This window comes from Primulina eburnea, chromosome 7, assembly GCF_022965805.1.
Source record: "Primulina eburnea isolate SZY01 chromosome 7, ASM2296580v1, whole genome shotgun sequence".
In the NCBI taxonomy this organism is placed as follows: Eukaryota; Viridiplantae; Streptophyta; class Magnoliopsida; order Lamiales; family Gesneriaceae; genus Primulina; species Primulina eburnea.
This window is the reverse complement of record NC_133107.1, coordinates 28010916-28035094: the sequence shown is the minus strand read 5'-3', so window position 1 is coordinate 28035094 and position 24179 is coordinate 28010916. Positions and strand designations below refer to the sequence as shown.

The 24179-nt window shown below is 40.2% G+C and overlaps 1 non-coding gene across 1 annotated transcript; it reads right to left on the bottom strand.

Moving 5' to 3' along the window:
• Window positions 1-17773: 17773 nt before the first annotated feature.
• LOC140837573 (small nucleolar RNA R71) lies at window positions 17774-17881 on the bottom strand. The gene has a single exon (XR_012119401.1). It is a non-coding gene; the product is annotated as a small nucleolar RNA R71 (small nucleolar RNA).
• Between the last annotated feature and the right edge of the window lie 6298 nt (window positions 17882-24179).

The following is a 24179-nucleotide window of genomic DNA, read 5'->3' as shown; positions in this document are numbered from 1 at the left end:
GTTTCTCGTGATGTCTTTTGGTTTGACCAATGCCCCTTCAGTCTTCATGGACCTGATGAACCGTGTGTTCAAGCCCTATCTGGATAGCTTCGTCATTGTCTTCATTGATGACATCTTGATCTATTCCAAGACCAGAGAGCTTCATGCAGAGCATCTCAGAGTTGTTCTTCAATTGGTGAGAGAGAAGAGGTTGTTTACCAAGCTGAAGAAGTGTGAGTTTTGGCTGGATCAGATTTCTTTTCTAGGCCATGTTGTTTCGAGGGATGGCATTGCTGTTGATCCATTGAAGATAGAGGCGATTCAGAATTGGCCTATTCCTACCACTGTCTCAGAGGTACGCAGTTTCCTTGGTTTGGCGGGTTATTATCGTCGTTTCATTTCAGATTTTTCCAAGATTGACCTGCCATTGTCCAATCTGACGAGGAAGACTGTGAAGTTCGAGTGGTCCATCGATTGCCAAAGTGCATTTCAGGAGTTGAAGGATAGATTGACGACAGCTCCTGTTCTTTCTTTGCCTAGTGGTTCTGAGGATTTTGTGGTATATACTGATGCGTCGAAGAGAGGCCTTGGTGCAGTGCTGATGCAGCGAGGTAAGGTCATTGCTTATGCTTCTCGTCAGTTGAAAGACTATGAGAGGAATTATCCGACGCATGATTTGGAGCTAGCAGCTGTGGTTTTCGCCCTGAAGATTTGGAGACATTACTTGTATGGCGAAAAGTGTGAGATCTTGACAGACCACAAGAGTTTGAAGTATCTATTTTCGCAGAAAGAGCTCAATATGCGGCAGAGGAGGTGGTTAGAGCTTGTCAAGGATTATGATGTGACGATCAGTTATCACCCAGGGAAGGCGAACGTTGTGGCTGATGCTTTGAGCCGCAAGTCGAGTTCTTCATTGAGTTCTTTGATTCAGAGGCCATTGTTGATGGATTTGCAGAGAGAGGAGATTGATCTGGTGATTCCAGGTACCATTGCTCGTCTTTCAGCGTTGGTTATTCGATCTACTTTGACGGACAGGATCAGTAGAGAGCAGACTGTCGATGTTCAGTTGCTAGAGTTGAGAGCTAGAGCTGAAGAGAGGGGTAATTCAGAGTTTGGTTTGAATGGTGATGGTTTGGTGACTTTCAGAGGCCGTATTTGTGTTCCTGTTGGCGATGATATTCGGCGAGATGTCTTGACAGAGGCTCATACCGCGCCTTATTCTATTCATCCAGGCAGTACGAAGATGTATCAGGATCTTCGTCGACTCTACTGGTGGCCAGGTATGAAGAAAGATATTGCTTTGTTCATTTCTCAGTGCCTTACTTGTCAGCAGGTGAAGATTGAGCACCAGAGACCTGCTGGGACATTGCTATCATTGCCGATTCCTCAGTGGAAGTGGGAGCATATTACGATGGATTTCGTGACTGGTCTTCGCAGAGTGCAGAAAGGTTATAATTCCATTTGGGTCATTGTTGATCGATTGACCAAGTCGACGCACTTTCTCCCAGTCAAGACGACGTACTCCATGAACCAGTATGCCGAGGATTATATTGCAGAGATAGTTAGACTTCACGGTGTCCTGTGTCGATCGTGTCTGATCGTGACCCCAGATTTACCTCCGAGTTTTGGAAGAGTCTGCACAGAGCTATGGGATCATGGTTAGCGTTTAGTACAACTTATCACCCTCAGAGCGACGGTCAGCCAGAAAGAGTCATTCAGATTTTAGAGGACTTGCTCAGAGCTTGTACTATTGACTATTCTGGTAGCTGGGATTCTAAATTGCCACTTGTGGAGTTTACGTACAACAATAGCTACCAGGCGTCGATTGGCATGGCACCGTATGAGGCTCTTTATGGCAGGAAGTGCAGATCGCCTTTGTTTTGGGATGAGGTTGGAGAGAGGAAGATGTTGGGTCCCGAGTTGGTCCAGCAGACGGCCGATGTTGTTGATGTGATCCGTGAGAGGATGAAGACAGCACAGTCCAGACAGAAGAGCTATGCAGATGTTCATCGTAGGCCTTTGCAGTTCGAGGTTGGCGATCACGTGTTCTTGAAGATAGCACCTCTCAAGGGTGTGATGAGGTTTGGCAAGAAGGGAAAGTTGAGTCCGAGGTTTATTGGTCCATTTGAGATCTTGGACAGAGTTGGTGACAGAGCCTACAGATTAGCCCTACCGCCCGATCTTGATAGAGTCCATAATGTGTTTCACGTATCGATGCTCAGGAAGTATATTGCAGATCCTTCCCATGTTCTTCGCCACGAGCCATTGGACTTGACGCCGAGTTTGACTTACCAAGAGATTCCGATTCAGATTCTGGATCGCACAGTTAGAGTATTGAGGAATAAAGAGATCGGCATCGTTAAAGTCCTTTGGAGGAACCATTTGATCGAAGAGGCTACGTGGGAACCAGAGGATGAGATGAGAGAGAAGTATCCTGAGTTGTTCGTGCAGTGACGTCAATTTCGCGGACGAAATTCCTCTAAGGAGGGGAGATTGTAATAGCCGAGCCCGGTGTACGGTACGATTTAAGTTTCGTATGTTATATGGGTTATGTGATTAGATGTTTAGAGTTGTGTTTTGGGCTATAGTAGTATTGGTTATTATTTTACTGAGGTGTTAGTTGGTGTTGATTGTTCGTTTCAGCGTTTCGGATCGATTTTAGTTGATTTAGTACTGTTCATTGTCGTGGCTTGAGTGCACCCGCGCTCTTAGGGGAGTGCCCCCGCGGTGTACTGTTCATCATTTTGGAATTTGAAGGCCGTGGCATCACCGCACCCGCGGCAGTGCAAGGACCGCACCCGCGGTGTGCACCGCACCCGCGGTCTTCGTGCTTGGGAATTTTGTTGGAATGCCGTGAGCTTAGAGCACCCGCGGTGCTTGTGTGACCGCACCCGCGGTGTAAGTATGGGCGAGATATTTAGTTGTTTTTTGGGAGTTGTTGGCCATACCATACCTTATCTCCTTCTTCATTTCCGATTTTTCTCTCCATTTGCAAGGGTTTTCATCCATTTCTTTTGCTTCCTACCTTTGATTCTTGGAGTTATTTGGATTTCCGACTTGAGATCGACGTTCTCCTTGGTGCTAGGAAGCTTAGGTAAGTTTTTGGTGCGATTCTAGCATGGTTTTTGGAGATGAGTTGTTATAGGGTGTTGTTATTGTTGGTTTAATGGGATATTTGACTTGTATTTTTGGATATAGAGTTGATTTTGGTGTTGTTTATGGATTATTGTTGTAGGTGGTGTACCAAGAGTATAGTTTGAAGGTGTTCTATTGGTTGTAAGTGGAATTTCATCCCTTGTGCTCACATGATGATATATGTATTGTGTTTTAAAGATTTTAAAGTGATATTCCCTTCAATTGATTCATTGTTATGTATTGATTTCATTGATTATCTATTGGAGGCATTGTATGTCTCACTATTGTTAAAAAGGGAATACAAAAGATAGAGATTGCGAAACGACGGCTTTAAATGCTATTCAGAGTTCAAATGTTTTATTGGATTGATTTATCATAGTCAGAGCATTGCATGCAATTAGATGATCATCGACCATAGGCTTTTATCCCTCACAGTTATCGATTTATATCGATGAGATATTTGCAACCACAGACAGAGATACTATTGATATCAATCCAACTAGAGAAAAGAGAATACCATCTTATTGCTATCTATTGCTATTGCTATTGCTACAGTTATTGCTACAGTATTCATGTTTCAGAGTTGATGGTATTTATGATTTCAAAGTCATGATTTACCGAGTATATTGTATCATTTCTATGTAGAGTTCCACTTGCTGAGATTTATTCTCATTTCAGTTATTTCATGTGATGCAGATAAGAGTGACCGACCAGGACAGTGATCGTGGATGGGGGTCATATGCATACACCGTTGGAAGGAAGATTATTTTGCAAATATTTTGGGACATGATCATAAAAATGATTGTTTTGTATTTTGTATGTCATTTGAATGATCATGTGATTATTTTGTAAACATTTTTATGAAATGTATTTTGAAACTCCTTCCATATTTGAAATAAAATTTTAAATTCCGCTGTATTTTAATCGTTACGGGATAGAGGTGTCACAAGTCACCGTGAAGCTACGCGCCGAGACTTTGCGTCTCGCGCATATGCATCAAGTAGTGTCGCGCATATGCGCGAGACGTGCATTGCAAAGCAGTGAGCCACGTTTTGATACATGCACGAGATATATATACGCATACAAACTCGATTTCAGAAGAAAAAAAAAAGAAACGATAAGGCTGAGGAAAAGCTTTATATTCTTTCGAAGCTTTTAAATTGACGTGGTGAAGATCTGTCCGTCAGATTTTGAATTCGAGTACAGCACCGTGTTTCTATCGACGAGATATACAACAGGACGTAAGTTTTGTTACGTTTTGACATGTTTTGAAAATGTGATATTGAAAGAATCAGATATGATTGATATATGTTGTTCTCGAGATAGTAGACAACGTATAATCGAAACCGGATTGAAGAACATATACCATATGAAATTATTATGATTTACGGAAGGAATTGATTGAGATTTGATATCAGATTTGTATCGTTACTGATTATGAATTGATATTTGACTGCTATTATGTGTTCTAGATATACTGAATAATTGAAGTCAGATCGAAGAACAGACTGTTTATATAATTGTTATGATTTTCTGAAGCAATACGATCAAAATTGTACATATTTGATATTATGATCTGTTATTGTGACAGTATGATTCGTACTAATATCGATTATGAGTTGTAATATTATATCTGTGATGTTGAAATTGACGGGGTTATCAAGATTGTATTGTTATACCGTTGAAACATCAGCAAGTTGACATTGATCGAGAAGACAAATGTATAAATAAATGTTGATTCGGGATTGCACAACTCGAGTTAGATTTGACTTGAGTTTCCCAAAATCACATATTGTTTGATTATTGCATTTTATACTTGCAATGCTTGATGTTGATATGCTTACTCTATTGATTTATAGCAAAGCATGATTTAGAGTTGGGCAGATCCGCCTAGTCTTTGCGAGAACCGCCATGGCAGAACCGCCAAGTCACTGGACTTTTGAATATATATTGATAGCTGAGGAGAAGACCGACTCCTATTACAGATCTTCGATATAGATAGCCAAAGTTTGGGACTAAGAACGTACCACCATCTAGCTGGGGTAAACTAGATGGGAGAACGTTGCGTTCTTATTCAGATCGGGATCTCTATATTAGAAATGAGTCGAGTCCGAGTCTAAGAGTCACAAAGTGTGATTTATTGATTGATATTGATTCATGTTCATGATTGTGATACATTTTCAGAGTTTGATTTATAGTTTTATATCGATTCATGTTGTTCAGATTGGATACGTGTTATTGATATGTGTTTCATGCTTTTATATATGTTTTATATGATTGCATGCTTACATTATTTATATTGAGAATATAATTCTCACCAGAGTTATCCGGCTGTTGTCTTGTTTGTATGTGTGCTTGACAACAGATGGGACAGGGTAAGGATCAGGAAGAGGATGAGAGATTATAGTTAGCGTGGAGATCCGGGCTAGAAGCAGAATAGGATTCAGCACTTGATGTATAGTTGTTGAACCTAGTTGAGATAGAGACATGTAGTGCATGATTTGTACTTTTATACTGACATGTATATCAGATAGATTACTATTACGTTTCCGCATTTATATTTAGAAAAAAAAATTAGTCCCACTTTTCTTAATTGTTATATTTGACATTAATAATGATTAAGACATGAATTAGCGTCCGGGTCCTCACATCACATCTGGGTCTGGGTTCCATATGCCTTCAAGTATGGCTTGATATAAACTCTGTAAGCTTGTCACCCCAAACAAAACACGACTTTGAATGATAGTCACGTGATAAGAAAATCATTGTTGTCACATCTTTTCTAGATAATTCTTTAAAAATCTCTCCTGGCTGAGGTTCAACATCTATCACAGGTTCAAACATCCCTAGATTTCTAGTATTTTCCAAATTACTCTCACAACTTTGTCTGTTTGAGTCATTATCATCAAACCAAACTGGAATGATCACCGTTTGAGTATCTCGCTTCACTTCACATTCTTGGAAACTCTCGAAATCTGTTGTTATTAGCTCTTCTTCAAACGATGCTTCTTTCACCACTTTTCTAGACTGAGCCTGATCCTCTATCGATTCCCCAGTAAATTCCACGTATTTTTCCACCATAATCTTAAGTCGATCAATAAATAATTCTAATCTATCTTCATCCCCTTCTTGATAATCGAACGGTTGATTCATAAAGTATGGGTAACTAATTTCGGGAAGATATTAATGGTTTCAACTCTACATTGAAGAATATCAATGCTGATGGTAGTCTAAATATGCCATATCATTAAACAAATGTATCTTCTCATCATCATCTAAGCTAAATATAGGACTACCAATTTTCAGAGCTCCATTAATTACCCATCTTCATGTTTCTGCATCAAACACTACAAAAAAAAAAGTGTTTCTAGAAGCGGTTTTTGAAGAGCACTTCTAAAACCGCTCGTGCAAACTGAACAACAAAATAGGTTTTACTTAAACAGTTTCTATTTCCTTACTTTTAGGAGTGGTTGCATAATCGCTTTAGTTGCGCAATTTTTAGTACCGATTTGTATCTACCGCTGCTATAAATTGCTCCTATTGATTTAGCTATTAGGACCATTCTGGAAACTACTCTAATTCAATATTTTTAACAGCGATTTCACAAAACCGATGTTGTGGACCGCCCTTATAGCTCTGTTTTTTTAGGATTGATTTGAAAATTATACCTATTAAATACATTTAGTATTGGTCGCATAAACTGTTTCTTTATATTGCTCTTATTGATATAACTATTAAGCGCATTCTGGAAACTGCTCGTACTGAAGACAATTAACAGCGGTTTTCAAAGAACTTGTGTCGTGGACCGCTTTTATTGCTTTAATTTTTTAGGATAGTTTTAGAAATTGCACCTATTGAATACTTTTAGTATTGGTCGTATAAAACACTTCTATAAATGGATCTTATTGATAATACTATTAGGAGCATTCCGAAAACTGCTCATATTGAAAACATGTAACCACGCTTTTCACAGAACCGGTGTCGTTGCCCACTTTTATTGCTTTATTTTTTAGGATGGGTTTATAAATTGTACCTATTAAATAATTTTAGTATTCATCGTATAAAATGCCTTTATAAATTGCTCTTATTGATATAACTATAAGTAGCATTCCGGAAACTGGTCATATTGAAGACATGTAACAACGGTTTTCACAAAAACGTCGTCGTGGACCGCTTTTATTGCTCTAGTTTTTAGGGTTGTTTTGAAAAAAATATCTATTGAATACATTTTAGCTTTTGTTTTATATACCGCTAGTCAAACTGCTCTTGCTGATATAACTATTAAGAGAATTTTGGAAACAGCTCATATTATATATTTTTAGCAGCGATTTTCTCAAAAGTGGTGCTATGAACCGCTTTTGTGGCTCTATTTTAGGATTAATTTGAAATTATACCTATTGAATATTTTTCGAACTTTTTGTATAATTTTCTGCTACAAATTTCTCTTGTTAATATAACTATTAGTAGTATTCTAAAAAATTGTTCATACTGAATATTTTTAACATCGGTTTTCACAAAATTGGTCATATGAACTGTTGTTAATTCTCTATTCTTTTACGATTGGTTTGAAAATTATGTCTTTCGCACTCCCTAAGTCTACATATTTCTTGGATGAAATTCAATATAAAACATTAAAAATGCCCCCAGTATTTGATCGAATTTACCCTTGGTTCATGATAGATATTTAGGAAAATAGACCCGATCAACAACCATTTTTTTTTAAAAAGTTGTTGAATATAATTAGAAAATAAAATACCTAGTCCATATAATATTATTTTGTAGCTTGACAACAAACATAGTTTCATCTATTAAGCGATACTGACCATTTTTCAATTACGAGTAATTTGTTGTTTTTGTAAATTGGGAGAATAAGAATATAACATTAAAATTGGTATATTTTGCACTATATGTGTCAAAACAAAGGTGTATGTAATTAAATCTTACAATTAAACTTTCAGTCCTCGAATTGGGTTACAAAAAGAGGCTTTGTTTGCCTATGTTTTTAGTGTTTTCGGAGGTTTAATTTATTTTTAACGTGTTTTTTTAAAACATATAGTGGCATATAGTGTACGATCGGACACTTCTCACATGCCAATCACTTTCATAATAGACATCTGTCAATAATTACACTCATGCAATATTGCAGGAGAGTCAAACATGTGATATTGACTCTGATAAAAAATGTGAAATTGAAGTTTTTGTCAATTTATCAAAAGCTATGACTGACAGGGTCGTGCTTATTAAGAGGCAAATGAGTCCAATGACTCAGGTCTATCTCTTTTTTGAGGCCCAAAAATTTTAAAAAATATATTATACATAATACTAGTTACTAGATAGCACAAAATCAAGTATTTATTAAATGTAACTTGCGTAGCCTATTCTCGATTTATTCCTCAATCTTCCCCAATATTCATCTGCAGAAAAACCCTAATCGACTCCAATCATTGCGTCGTCTCTAGGTTTGATTAAAAGAATCGTGAGGAGATGTAAGTCTATTTTCTCATATTTGCTTTGTTCGGGCTTCTAATTTTTTATTGTAGTTTTTTACTTTCTTCGTGGCTTTATGTGGTATCTATAATCTACGCTTTTGACTGAAATTTTGGTGGATGTAATGCTTATCCGGCTTTCAATGTGTAGTGTATTTTCTGTTTTAATTCAAAGTATTTTTTCTCGAAATTTTGTTCACGAGTCTTTCTCAGACTCTGTTGTCTCTGTTTGCTTATGTTTTCTGTTTCGCCCCATATATGACAAGTTCTCTTTCTTCGTACGAGTTATTTGTCTGTCTCTGTATTTACTTCCCTGGTAGTTTCCATCTGTATATGAAAAAGGTTAAACCGCTTCATATTTACCTTCTAACAAAGGATCCATGATTATTGTATTTTTTTGGAACATATTCTATTAAATTTCTTCAATCTGAAAATATGGATATTGATGTTTCTATCAAACTTTTACAAAGAATTGTTTTATTTCTTGAAGAACTTAAAGAAGATGGTTACGATAAGGCCATGGTTGAAGATAAATAAATTACATGTGAGATGGGTATTGAAGCTGTATTTCGAGAGAAACGTTTTATTCGAAGAAAGAAACAATTTGGTGAAAGTAACAGTGAAGAATTGATACAGTCAGCTGCAGAATCTTTTCGAATTAACTACTTTCTCTTTATAATCGATCAAGCTCATTCTTCTATGAAAGCTCGATTTGAACAGTTTCAAAAATATGAAAAAACATTTGGTTTTTTGTTCAATATAGAGAGGTTACAACGTGCAGACGATGAAACCTTGTTGAGGTCTTGCAAGAATCTTGAAAATTCTTTGCTCATACGGGTTGTTCTGATATCAATGGGGATGATCTATTTTCGGAGTTGACATTCTTGAGGTGCTCATTACCAAGATAAGCAAAATCGGCCATTGATGTAGTGACATACTTGAAGAAAATGGATGGGTGTTTCCCAAATGCTCGTATTGCTTAAAAAATCTTGTTGACTGTCCCGGTCACAGTAGCAAGTGCATAACGAAGTTTCTCAAAGTTAAAGCTCGTCAAAACTTTTCTCCGATAAACCATGTCACAAGAAAGATTGAATGGATTGGCTATGTTATCGACTGAAAAAGAAACTACAGAACAACTTGATTATACAGACTTGATTAGTATTTTTAGCTCTAAAACTGTTAGGCGGGTTGTTTTTTAGTGATCATTTTTGGACATGTTTGATATTTTTATTCATTTAGTTTTTTATATTGTTTTTAACGTATTGATTTAATTTGAAAAATTGTTATGGAACTAAAAAAAATATGAGCACACATTATAATTCAGAGGCCCGTTTTTAAAAGTTAGACTCATGCTCAAATATTGTTAGGATCGGCCCTCATGACTGATAGCCGCGAATCTAATATTTTAAAATGCACTAACTGATAGTCGGTCGAAACATCATGTTTTGATAACAGTTGCTCCACAACATATATAATTTGGTTATTTTTTTTAGAAAATAAAATAAAATGTAGTGTAACATTTAAACCATAAAAGTTTGTAATTCGTTTGGAATTTTATTTTTTAATATTATATTTGGTATTTATAAAATTTAAACTATAATATATATTGTTATATAAATTTTTGGAAGGGAAGAAAAGTTAAATTAAAAATTTATAATAAGCTGAGAGGTGAAAATAAAATGAAATCAGAAGTTAGTTTTGTCTTTGAAAATGAGAAAATACGTTTGAAAACCCCAAATTGCAAACAAAGTCCAAGTTTCCATCAACACAAATATACCATAAAAAATTAAAATTTATCATCTTCCTCCTCCATATTCTCTCTCCTCGTAACTTCTCTCTCCTTAAACAAAATGTCAAACAAATCCGTCACCTTTGACCGGCTTTACTACCTCCACCGATGAGAGAAAATTTAAAATAACCATAAATTCAGAAAGCTCTTGACCTAATCTTTCCATCGATACCACTTTTGCTAGGTTAAATCGTTCCTTCCGGAAAACCGTCGGAAAAGCTGAAAAACTTCGTGATTTGCTCGTTTATGGTTCGGTCTAGCTACAGGAAATAAGGTTTCACAAAGTTCCGACCACTTTTCGACGATTCCAGCCACTTTATGCGCGATTCCGACCAAATGATGTCGTTTCTGCCGCCGGTCACCGCCTAGCTCGGTTTTATTTTTGAATTTGAACATTCCGAGCTCGATTTCCTGCCCCGATATTTCGAGTAGCAAGCTGCCCCGAGTTGAGGAGATTCGTTACTTTGAATAAAATCGATTTTGGTCCAAATATCGCATTGATGTTGATAAATTACTGGACTATTCTTGTTGTTCCGGAGTCGATGGATTTGGACTAAGGCATCTCCAATCTTATTCTTCATTTTCTATTTTCTATTCTCCAAAATAGAGTATTAAATTATTTATTTCAAAATCTTCTCCAATCCATATTCTCTAAATTTGTAAATTTTTTATTCCAAATTATTTAACATAAAAATATTAATTGCGTAATATGATATTTAACAAATTAAATTAAATGTGACTCATTTTTTTAAAAAATAATTCATTTATTTTTACATCAAATTTCAAGCCGCATACAAGATTAAAACAAATACATAGATCGATATAATTATAAACTACACATGATTTAAAGACTAATTATAGTGCCCAAATTCAGTATACGTATAACCCATGCATTTATTTGATTATTGAAGCATGTATTTAATTTTAAAACGAGTCTTAATAGTGCATGATTTATTGAAATGCATTGTTTTAAATTATTTATGTTCATGTGACGCACGTTAAAATGTCTTTCTCAAGTTTCTTGTTTCAGGCGACTATTCGAGGCGAGATTGAGGAAAAGACCCGGTGACGATTTTTGGCTACTTAAAGGTGGAATTTTATTTTTAAGTTGAGAATGAGACGTTTTAAGTAATCTATTAAGTTTAGCATTTTAAAGCTTAAGTTGTTTATTTGAGTGAGTTTAGAAATTTTAAAACTCTTAAAATTTCTCACTTGTGTGTGTGTTATTTTAAATGTAGTAATGCTAGTGTTTTGGTGTATTCTAATGGGGTGTTAGCATTTTATTTAAAGAGTTATCAAGTTATTTGTAATTTTAATTAGCATGTTATTAACAGTTTTAATTGAGAGATTAAACAAATTTTTTATCCTTAAATTATCTCTAACTCACGCCACACACACACACTACATATTTTTACACCCACCTATTCATGCCTAAACACACACACACCCCCATATTTCATTCAAACTCTTTTAAATTTTGAGAAAAACACCTTAGGGTTCTTAGCCTAGAGCAGCCGCCCCCTCCCTCTGATATTCCAGCAAATTTCGTTGGTTTATTTCAAAGAAAAATCGAGCCGCCATCGTCCCGGATCAAGCCTCGCTCCGTCTCCGCTTCGGTGTCGTCGTTATGGTAACTTTAAATATCAAAAGGCATATATATTCTGTTCTTTCTGCGTCGATCTTGTCATAGTATGCGTTGTGTTATTTTATGCGTGAAAATCCATGTGTGACGTTCGTCGTTTGAGCGGAAAATGGTTTGAATGCGTTTGAAATACTTTTTAGATCTGAAAACTCGTAACTCACTGTTCTATTGAAATCTGCGATTTTTCTGTCGAGATTTTGAGAAAACTTTCAACTAATTTTAGAACTTTTCGATGCCTTCGATTTGATATAAAATTCGAGATTTTTGGATGAAAATTGAGTGAGTTATGATGTTTTTTGTGGGACTGCTCAAACTGCGACTTTTACGAAAATTGTGCTCTTGAAGTTTTTGTTGCAGGCTTCGTTGGGGATCCACGGGTGATCGTTGCTGCGTCTAGGTATGATTAGTACGATGTTGGGATGTCATTTGATACGTCGTATAGTGTCGATAAGCACTCGAATGCGTTAGGAGTCGTGAGAAACGAATTGGTGCCAACTGCTATGCTTTGAATTGTATATGTTGTAAGGTGAACTCATTGCTTTGGGTGTTTGTACGAATTTGGTTGATGTTATGGAATGCTAAGGTGGGTCTCGGGGTGTCGATTCATAGTCCGTGCAACCGAGTCTAGAAAGTTGAGCGAAGCATGTACAAGATTTTCGTGAGTTCGCGATCACAGTGGGTACACGGACCCGCACACGGACCCAGTCACGGGGTCCGTGACTTTGTTTCTTTCGCAGTGCCAAATTCCCGAGGCTACACGGACCCCACACAGACCTATGCACGGGGTCCGTGCCCCTCCTCCTTTTCGATGTCTTTTTCCAGAGTCTACACGGACCCCAACACGGACCTAAGCACGGGGTCCGTGTCTCCCTTTTTCTGCACACACACTTTACAGTGCCTACACGGACCCGGAGCCGGACCTGGGCACGGGGTCCGTGTCTTGCATGTTTTGGGGAAAATATTTGTAACATGTTTTGAAGTGTGACGTAATGGTTTAGGGCAAGGATTATCAAGGTCGTGTCATGGGAAATTTTAGAACGTCCTAAGTAATGATTGAACTCGAGAGTAAGTATGATTTCTACGTTAAGTTATGCAAGTTAAGTATGCAAATTCGTGTTAGTATGTGCAGCAATGGCCCCGATCGAAGTCCAACGAATCCCTCAACGCCAAGTAAGTATGTATGACGTGCAATGAAAATCTTTTAAGTTTTTGAGGTATGCTAAATGTCTTGTGACCAAATTATGAATGAGTTTGGAAGTCGGTGAACGTGGCCGAGGACCTCTCCGCCCCGTTAAATTATGAACGGGTTAGATCGCGGTTGGAAAGCGTTAAATTATGAACGGGGACCAACCAACCCGTTAAATTATGAACGGGGATCTCATGTATGCGGCAGTGGATACGTCCGTGTCAGCCCAGTACTGTGGTGTGTCTGATCAGGCGTTTATTATGCTATGGGTCACTTGCTTTGAAACATCCTCTACGAAAAATGATGAAGTCATGTATGATTTAGTATGCTCAAGTATGCAGTTATGATTATGAAAGTTTCACGCTATGGCACGTCTATTTATGTATGCAAGTTCAAGTTTATTATGCAAGCTCAAGTTTCAAGTTATGTACGTTCTATTTTTAAGATGCATGCGATTTTATTATGTAGTACTCGTTATCCCAGTTTATACGTGTTGAGTCTTTAGACTCACTAGACTTGATCGATGCAGGTGACTATGTTGATGAGGAGACGGGAGGTGGCGACCAAGGGGCATGCTTGGACTGAGCGGGAGGCTAGACCCGAGGACCGCATACGCTATTTTAAGTTTTTAAGAAAATACAATTATACTCTGATTTTATGATCGAGTTGTGAGACTTTTTGAGACAGCTTCTCTTTTAGCAAATTTTAATTGTGATGGTTGATTTCAAAGATATTTTATGAATGATGAGTGACGACCGTGTGGATGTTTTTATTTAAGAAAATTTTTAATTTTTCCGCAAATTTTAAGTATGAAAAGTACGGTTCGTTACAGTTGGTATTAGAGCGGTGTTCTTGTAAAGGGCTATGCCTACTGCCAGTCGCCAGAAGCTCACGAAGTCACACCTCAAGTCTGTAAGTTTCAAGTTTTGCATTATGTTATGTAGTAAGCATCAAGTTATAATTTCAGTATGTATACGTTTTAAGTTTGATTTACGTGCATCATAAAATATTGATATATGTTCATGCATATTGGATTTACGTGTTGGGTGAATTATTGGAACAGTATGCCTCATAGACGTTTGGTTAACCGGGAAACAAGAGATGAGAACAGAGAGCATCGAGTTGAGGACAGGGAACATCGAGATGAGGAGAGGGCCAATCCTCCACCACCCCCACCACCAGATATTCAGGCTCAGATGCTTGCTGGTATGACGCAGTTCTTCGCACAGTTTGCAGGGAACCAGGCAGCAGCAATAGGTGCAGGGGCGAGGCCCCAACCAGAGGCAGTATATGAGAGGTTCCGGAGGATGAGTCCGAAGGAGTTTTCGGGTACCACTGACCCGATTGTAGCAGAGGGATGGATTAAGTCCATAGAGGTAATCTTTGACTTTATGGAACTGACCGACGCAGATAGGGTCAGATGTGCCACGTTCCTTCTGACAGGGGACGCCAGATTATGGTGGGAGAGTGCATCTGTGGCAGTCAACTTGCAGGTGCTGCCTTGGAATGGTTTTAAGGAGGTTTTCTACTCCAAGTACTTCACTGAGGAAGTACGAACCAGACTCACCAACGAGTTTATGACGCTGCGGCAGGGGGGTAGTAGCGTGGCAGAATTTGTTAGGAAGTTTGAGAGGGGATGTCACTTCGTGCCCCTCATTGCTAATGATGTCCAGGCGAAGTTGAGGCACTTCTTAAATGGTTTGCGGCCGATCCTGTGCCGTGATGTGAGAGTAGCTGGCCCTACTTCTTATGCAGTTGCCGTTTCTAGAGCATTGGCTGCGGAGCAAGATCTGAGAGATATTGAGGCGGACAGGCAGGGCAAGAGGCCCTATCAGGCACCACCGCAACACCAGCAGCAACAACAGCAGGGACCCCATTTTAAGAGGCCGTTTCAGGGGCCGCCTGGGAAAAAGCCATATCCAGGACCGCCAAAGGGCAAGGGTCCAATTCAGCAGCAAGGAGCGCCTCAGAAGCCCGCTATCTTCCCAGTGTGCCAGAAGTGCAATCGCCAGCATCCCGGACAGTGCATATGGGGATCCGGGAAATGTTTTAAATGTGGAGCTACAGACCACGTGCTGAAAGAGTGCCCACAGTGGAAGCAGCCGACCCAGGGCAGGGTATTCGCCATGCATGCACAGGAGGCGGATCCAGACACCACCTTACTGACTGGTAAACTTTTCTACCTAAGCTCAGTATTATTTTGCCTTGCATGTGGAATGTTCACTTGGGATTATTAGCGTGCTAGTAATATTTTGTTTGCCTAGGGTTATTGAATTCCATTGTGCTTAAGGTTTATGTTGGAAATTTTGGGAATATAAGTTGTGTTGTGCTAACGCATCACAGGAAACATTTTTATTAAGAGATTATCCACAACTGCACTGATAGACTCAAGAGCCACTCACTCCTTCATATCAGAGACGTTTGCTAATCATTTGGACCTCAAGTCGATCTAGAACTGCACGGCCACCTAGTGTATGTGATAAGTGCAATTTATTGTACTTTTATTACTTGTTTTTAACTTGGAATTTTGTGATTCTTGAGCAGTTTTTATTTGATATGTTGTTGTTTTTGTTATTATAGTTTGGAAGCTTAGAAATGAGAGTTTGGAGTGATATAGTATGAATTAGAATGTTCAAAGGACAAAGAGACACGAAGCAACAGTGCTCCCGCGCTATTAACATCACTGCTCCCGCGCTGCCTGCCGAGAAGAGAGTGCACCCGCGTTGCTTACATCGCCGCCCCCGCGTTGATTGTCGAAGCATGACCGCACCCGCGGTCATGCAAGCGCCGCACCCGCGGTGTCACCTATGCAGCAACAGATTTTTTGGCGAACATGCACCGCACCCGCGGTCATGTTAGTACCGCACCCGCGGTCATGCACAGACAACTTCCGGAAATTGTGAAACTATGGTGTGCTGCGCATGGGACTTGAAGACTTTGGTGTTTTGCGTGCAAGACTTGTTGAGGACTATAAAAAGCCTCCATTATTCATCATCTAGGGCATCTTGGAGCAAAAGGAAAATGTTGGAGGCTACAACAAAGGGATTAAAGATCAAGTGCATCCTTGGGAAAGTTCTTGCACATCTTTGGACAAAAGCTTCATTTGAACTCCAAAACTCTTGTTCTAAGTTCTTCTTTCTTTACTTTCATTGTTATTTACTATGTTTTGTTTAAGATTTGTGTGTTGTGTTATTTTTATTATGAACTAATTTTTATTTCTAGAGGAACGATGGATCAAAACTAGAAACCATGTGTGATGATTTATGATTTATGCTATATGAGATTTCCTTATTGTTCATTTGTATGTTTCCAATTTTAATGCTTTCAATTTATTGGCCATATCTTGAATGATGCTTATGTTTATAAATTATCACTTGGAAAAGGGAATTTATAAACAAGAAAGGGAAAAATACATTGATAGTATTTTTATAGTTCGGGAGGACATATAATGCTATTGAAGCCATTAAAAGACTTGAGTGCTTATTGTGTTATTTAATTATAGGTTGTTGATGGGGACATTACAATCTTTTATTAGATAATTAGTATCTGCTTAACACTCGGGAGAGGGAGTAGATGATTTTAGAATTCTTGGCTAATGAATAAGAAGGATAAATATAATATAGCTACACAAAAATACACATGGTGGATAGTTGCGTGAAATCGGACCTCTAGATCTTTTATTCCATTGTTGTTCTACTCTGTTTGGTATTACAATTAAATTTATTTTCAAAGCAGTTATTGATGCGAACAAATCTGTTATTTGATTATTCTAAATAAAATCAAGACTATTTTAATTACAAGCATTAATATAAATTTAGAAATACATTCCTCGTGGGATCGACACTTGTACTCAAAATTACATTTTACTATAACTTGACGTTGTGCACTTGCAAGCAATTAAGAAAACAAGCAACAAGTTTTTGGCGCCGTTGCCGGGGAGTGTAAAATTTGAATTTATATTAGTATTGTTACCAATTAGTCTAGATTTTAATTTAGAGCTATTTTTATTATACTACATTAAACACTGATTTGTTTATTGTTTTTGTTTGACAGTGCATGCGAAGATCGCAAAATCTTGACTTGCTTATCTTTGATCCTGAAATCGAAAGAACCGCAAGAAGATTAAGAAAGGCAAGAAGAGAAGACATTCGAGCAATGGCTGAAAACAGAGACAATGAAAATCCACCCCCTGCAATACCCATCAGAGATCATTTTAGACCAGTATTGAATGCTCATTATTCTGGTATAGCACGAGGAACTATTAATGCAAACAACTTTGAGCTCAAGCCTGCATTGATAAACATGGTTCAACAGAATCAGTTTAATGGAGCCGCTACTGCAGATCCTCATCTACATCTCAGAACATTCCTTGAAATTACTGATACGGTAAAAATAAATGGTGTTTCTGATGATATAATTCGAATGCGTTTGTTTCCTTTTTCTCTTAGGGACCAAGCAAGAGGATGGCTCCAATCGCTTCCTTTGGGGAGTATCACTACATGGCAGGAGTTAGCAACTAAGTTTCTTGCAAAATATTTCCCACCTGCAAAGTCTGCACAGTTAAAAATCGAGATAAGTACTTTTAGGCAGACTGATTTTGAGCAACTATATGAGGCATGGGAACGGTATAAGGAGTTGTTGAGAAGATGCCCAAACCATGGTTTTGAAGATTGGGTACAGATTGAATTGTTTTACAATGGTTTGAATGGACAGACAAGAGGCACTGTTGATGCAGCAGCTGGTGGCACAATATTTGCTAAATCACCCGATCAAGCATATGATTTGCTAGAACAGATGACCATTAACAGTTATCAGTGGCCGTCTGAAAGGTCAGGAGTAAAGAAGCAAGCTGGAATTTATGCCATAGATCCTATTACATCACTCACAGCTCAAGTTTCAGCTTTGACAAATCAAATTGCAGCAATGAATATGTAGTATCCCGATGCCTAATTTGAGTTAATTATTGGATTAATTGTATTTCGGTGGGATCGGAAGGACCGAACCGGGTTCGGATCGTCCGAAGTTGGTTCGGATCGTCCGAAGTTGGTTCGGATCGTCCGTTCTGTTCGGAGTCAGACGAGTCATGTCATGTCAGAGTTCGGATCGTCCGATCAGGGTTCGGATCGTCCGAAGACAGGTGGCTGGACACGTGGAAGACATGCAATGTTCGGATCGTCCGAAGTGGATCGGATCGTCCGAAGTGTACCGGATCGGAGCGTCCGAAGTGGATCGGATCGTCCGATCGTTGTCTATAAATAGAAGCGCGAGGCTTCACTCTTCACTCGCCAATTCCGAGAGTTCCAGAGCGTTTTAGTCGTTTCTGATGGGTTTCTAGTCTTTTACCGAGGTTCGGGCACTAGCGGGGAGCTACTGGTTTTGTAGCGGAGCTGTGCTCTAGTTGGGGGCTAGCGGCATCAGTGGGCTGACTACGGACGCAGGTATAGTTCTGGGTTCCCTTTGAGATTTGGGAGTATCTATTAGTCTAGTTAAGGCTTTTAGATGTGGTTTAGTGATATGGTATCACTTGGATTGTAGGCTTGATTCTAGGGCTGATTGCTAGGATCTACTAGTTTGAGGTACGAAAGTACTATCCGAGATAGCAGGATTGAGTATGCTTTACTATGTGTTGCATGATTATATGTTGCATTATTATCTGTCATATGATGCATGGTTTATTATGCGGCATTTGCATAATCATGTTGAGCCTGATTATCTTTGAGATAGCCTGTTGAGAGGGTGCTCAGCCCTCATTTGTTGTGGATGGTTGGACCCCGTTGGCCGACGGTGGTCAGGTCACCGGTATATCCACAGGTTTATTTTGGTATGGGAGCCACCTCCTGGTGCGACGGCGCAGAGTGCTACATACCTTGACGTCATTTGCCTGAGCAGTATTTTGTTATACCCAGATCCTGGTATCCAGTACATTTTGCATACATGCATGTCATAGTCTTGTATACTCATGCTTTCGGTGCTGAGCGTTTTATGCTCACGTCCTCGGTTTATCTCTGTTTTGGACACCCTATTCGATGGGGCAGGTCTCAGGTTGGACGGTCCAGGAGGGAGTGGACAGGGAGCTGGCAGGGGTTGATTCGTAGTTGTTGGTATTTATTCTTGGATTTAGTTCGATCTGGTTGTTTAAGTATTTTTGTACTTACAGTTTCGATTGGGTTGTATTACTTATTCCGCTGTTTACCTGATTCAGTTTTAAATATAAATTTTGCATGCTTTAGTTCTGATTAGTAGGTGATTCTGGAACGGGTCACTACATTTATGGTATCAGAGCATGCATTAAGATTTTGGGATTTAGAACAGTTCTTTTGGGTTTAATCTCTGGTAACTTTTGTAGCGAGAGATGTCTGGTTATGACGACGATGCTAGTAGTCATGGCAACGTTGGACGTTGGGGAGACCGCGATGATCGGGAGCGTCGCCGAGAGCATCGAGAAAGTCGTCATCACCGTCGTGATGAGCCTCGGAGTTTTAGTATGCATCGGTTCTTGCAGATGGGGCCGAAACCTCTTTCGGGCGGTGAGACTCCGGATGTTGCGGAGAACTGGCTTGAGAGGATGGAGAGCTGCTTCAAGACTTTTCAGTGCTCGGCGGAGCAGCAGATTGATACCCTTGATTTCTTGCTGGAGGGTGGTGCGCGCAAGTGGTGGAGGTCTACCTCTGCACCGATAGTTCAGCGACAGGGTCGAGTTCTTTGGGCCGATTTCCGAGCCGCTTTCATGTTGCTTTACTTTCCGCCAGCTCTTCTGCAGACCAAGGCGATTGAGTTGATCAATCTGAAGCAGGGAAGTTTGTCTGTTGATGAGTATCAGCAGAAGTTCTTTGAGTTGCTTCCATATGTTCCGCATGTCAGTGATAATGCTATGGCCAAGTATAACCATTTTCTCCAGGGCCTCAATCAGGAGATTTATGATCGGGTTGTTGTCTGCGATGATCCGACATCGTATGAGGGCCTTGTGAATCGTTGTCGCCAGGCTGAGGGCAGTTTGCTGAGAGGTCGAGCCATGCAGTCTGCTCGTCCTACTAGTTCTTTGGGTCCCCGCGCCCAAGCATTTAAGAAGGCTGGATCTACTTCTTCTTCCTCTGGATCTGGAGGAGTTCACCATTTTGGGAAGAAGAGGGGCCCGTGTCAGCACTGCGGGAAGGACCACCCGACGGAGCGTTGTCGCAGGGTTGCGGGTGCTTGTTACAAGTGCGGTGAGTTGGGCCACATGAAGAGAGATTGTCCACAGACGGGCGGAGGATCAGGATCTGGTTCTCAGGCTTCAGTTCATCAGAGGCCACAGCAGGGACAGTCTACTCAGGGTTCTAACCTCCGACCGCGTACTCAAGGGCAGGTCTTTGCTCTTAACCAGGATCAGGCGGCTGAGGAGAACGAGAGAGTTATCGCAGGTGTGTTTTTATTATGTGGATTACCTGCTTACGTTCTCATTGATACTGGTGCATCGCATTCATTCATATCTGCGAGGTTTGCTAAACGTCATAAGTTACCTTTCACTTCTTTGGACGTTGTGGTATCTGTTTCCACAACGATGGGTCATTCGGTGCTAGCTAAACGTCTAGTTTTGGGTTGTCTTCTAGAGTTTGAGGGTAATGTTTTAACTGCTAATTTGATGATTCTTGCGATGGAGGATTTTTATTGCATTCTGGGAATAGATGTGCTGACTGTGTTTAGAGCTACTGTGGACTGTTATCAGAAGTTTGTGCAGTTTCGTCCAGTTGAGGGCGACAGTTGGTTTTTCTATGGAGAGGGAGCGCGACCCCCGATGCCTGTGGTTTCTGCTCTGAAAGCCTGTCGTGCTTTAGAGTCGGGCGGGGAAGGCTACCTTATCTATGCTATTGATTCGTCCGCAGATAGTGTCGGTATCAGTGACATTCCAGTGGTTTGCGATTTTCCGGATGTTTTTCCCGAGGAGATTCCTGGTTTTCCTCCCGTTCGGGAAGTGGATTTCGGCATTGATTTAGTGCCAGGCACGGCACCAATCTCTAGAGCTCCTTATCGTTTAGCTCCATCGGAGATGCAAGAATTGAAACAGCAGTTGCAGGATCTTCTTGACAAGGGGTATATTCGACCCAGTGTGTCCCCGTGGGGAGCACCAGTTCTTTTTGTCAAAAAGAAGGATGGTTCTATGCGGCTCTGCATAGATTATCGGCAGTTGAATCGTGCTACGATAAAGAATAAGTATCCGTTGCCACGGATTGATGATTTATTTGATCAACTGCAAGGTACCTCTGTGTATTCCAAGATTGATTTAAGGTCTGGTTATCATCAGCTTCGAGTTCATCAGGGAGATATATCGAAGACTGCATTCAGGACCCGGTATGGGCATTATGAGTTTCTGGTTATGCCTTTTGGGGTGACGAATGCACCAGCAGTTTTTATGGATCTGATGAATCCGGTATTTCGGGATTTCTTGGATAAGTTTGTTGTGGTGTTTATTGATGATATCTTAATCTATTCGCATGATCAGCAAGAACACGCACAACACTTGAGGATTATTTTACAGACACTTCGCGAGAATCAGCTTTATGCGAAGTTGAGTAAATGTGAGTTTTGGATTGACAGGGTTGTATTCCTTGGTCATGTCATTTCTAGCGAGGGAGTTTCAGTTGACCCGAGCAAGGTGGAAGCGGTATTGAACTGGTCGCGTCCGACGACAGTAGCCGAGATCCGCAGTTTTCTGGGATTGGCTGGGTATTATCGCCGTTTCATTGTCAACTTCTCTCAGATTGCTAAGCCACTCACTCAGCTCACTCGGAAAGATGTTTCATTTGAGTGGACATCAGAGTGCGAAGAGAGTTTCTGGGAACTTCGCAGACGTTTGACATCTGCGCCTGTTTTGGCTTTACCGTCTGGATCTGGTGGTTTCAGTGTCTACACCGATGCTTCTTTGCAGGGACTAGGGTGTGTTCTGATGCAGAATGAGCATGTGATTGCTTATGCGTCGAGGCAGTTGAAGCCTCATGAGGAAAACTATCCTGTTCATGATCTGGAATTAGCAGCGATCGTTTTTGCTTTGAAAATCTGGCGCCATTATCTGTATGGTGAGCGATTTGAGATTTTCACTGATCATAAGAGTTTGAAGTATCTGTTCACTCAGGCTGAGTTGAACATGCGTCAGCGTCGTTGGATGGATCTACTCAAGGATTATGACTGCGAGATCAAGTATCATCCAGGCTCTGCGAATCTCACGGCCGATGCTCTTAGTCGCAAGGTGAGATTGTCTGCTCTTCAGACTTGTGCTGTATCTGGGATTATTCAGGATTTCTGTTCGATGGGATTCAATTGTAAGCATCGGAAGGGAACCGACGGTATCCGTGTAGCTACTATTTTGTCTGAGCCAGTTCTGTATTCTCGGATTAGAGATGCTCAGATGTCTGATTCTAAGGTTCAGAAATTAGCTCGGTTGGCTGATGGAGATAATACTTCTGGATTCCACTATCAGTCCGAGGGTCTTTTGTGTTTATCTGGTCGTGTTGTTGTACCGGAAGATGACACTTTGAGGGAGGAGATTTTATCCCAGGCTCATCGTAGCAAGTTGAGTGTTCATCCGGGGAGCAACAAGATGTATAAGGATTTGAGGACTCGATTTTGGTGGAAAGGTATGAAACGTAATGTTTATCAGTATGTCTCCAAGTGCCTAGTCTGTCAGCAGGTGAAGGCTGAGTATCGACGACCTGGAGGGTTATTGCAGAATCTTCCTATTCCGGAGTGGAAGTGGGAGCATATCACGATGGACTTCGTGACTCACTTGCCTATGTCTGTGGGGAATAGAGATGCTATCTGGGTGGTAGTGGATCGGCTTACTAAGTCTGCCCATTTTCTTCCGTATAACAGAGATTTCACTTTCGATCGGATGGCACGGTTGTACATTCAGGAGATTGTACGGTTTCACGGTGTGCCCGTGAGTATCGTTAGTGACAGAGATCCTCGATTTACATCTAGATTTTGGGGCAGCTTTCAGCAAGCTTTGGGCACTACCTTGAGTTTGAGTACTGCGTATCACCCAGAGACTGACGGTCAGTCAGAGAGGACTATTCGTACTCTTGAAGATATGTTGAGATCTTGTGTGATGGATTTCGGGCCAGCTTGGCAGGATCATCTGCCACTGATAGAGTTTGCATACAACAACAGTTTTCATAGGAGTATTGGTATGTCTCCGTTTGAAGCATTGTATGGTCGACGTTGTCGTACTCCTCTGTTCTGGGAGGAAGTCGGAGAACGACAGGTTGAGGGCCCAGAATTGATTCAGCAGGCCATGGACAAAGTTCTTGTGATCAAACAGCGGATTAAGACTGCTCAGGATCGACAAGCGAGTTATGCGAACACCAAGCGCAGACCTCTTCATTTTGATGCAGGCGAGAAAGTGTTTCTCAAGGTATCACCTTTTCGGAGGATTCTGAGGTTTGGACTCAAGGGTAAGCTATCTCCGAGATTCATTGGCCCTTTTGAGATCTTAGAATGCGTGGGAGATTTGGCCTACAGATTAGCTTTGCCATCGTATCTGTCTAGTGTTCACAATGTGTTTCATGTGTCCTTGTTAAGACGATACGTAGCGGATGAGTCTCATGTTTTGCATCCGACAGAAGTTCAGCTGAATCCGGATTTGTCTTTTGTGGAAAGACCGGTTTCGATCTTAGACCGGAAGGATAAAGTACTGCGGAATAAGACTATTCCTCTTGTCTTAGTGCAGTGGCAGCGACGAGGTACTGAAGAAGCTACCTGGGAACTAGAGAGTCGCATGCGGTCAGAGCATCCAGAGCTGTTCTAGTAGTAGTATTTTCAGTTATGATTGTAATTTCAGTTGTACTTTCAGTTGTAATTCATTCTTAAGTTGAATGTATTGTTGTTCAGAATTGCCATTCTTCAGTTGCGATTTCGAGGACGAAATCCTTTTTAGAGGGGGAGAATGTAGTATCCCGATGCCTAATTTGAGTTAATTATTGGATTAAT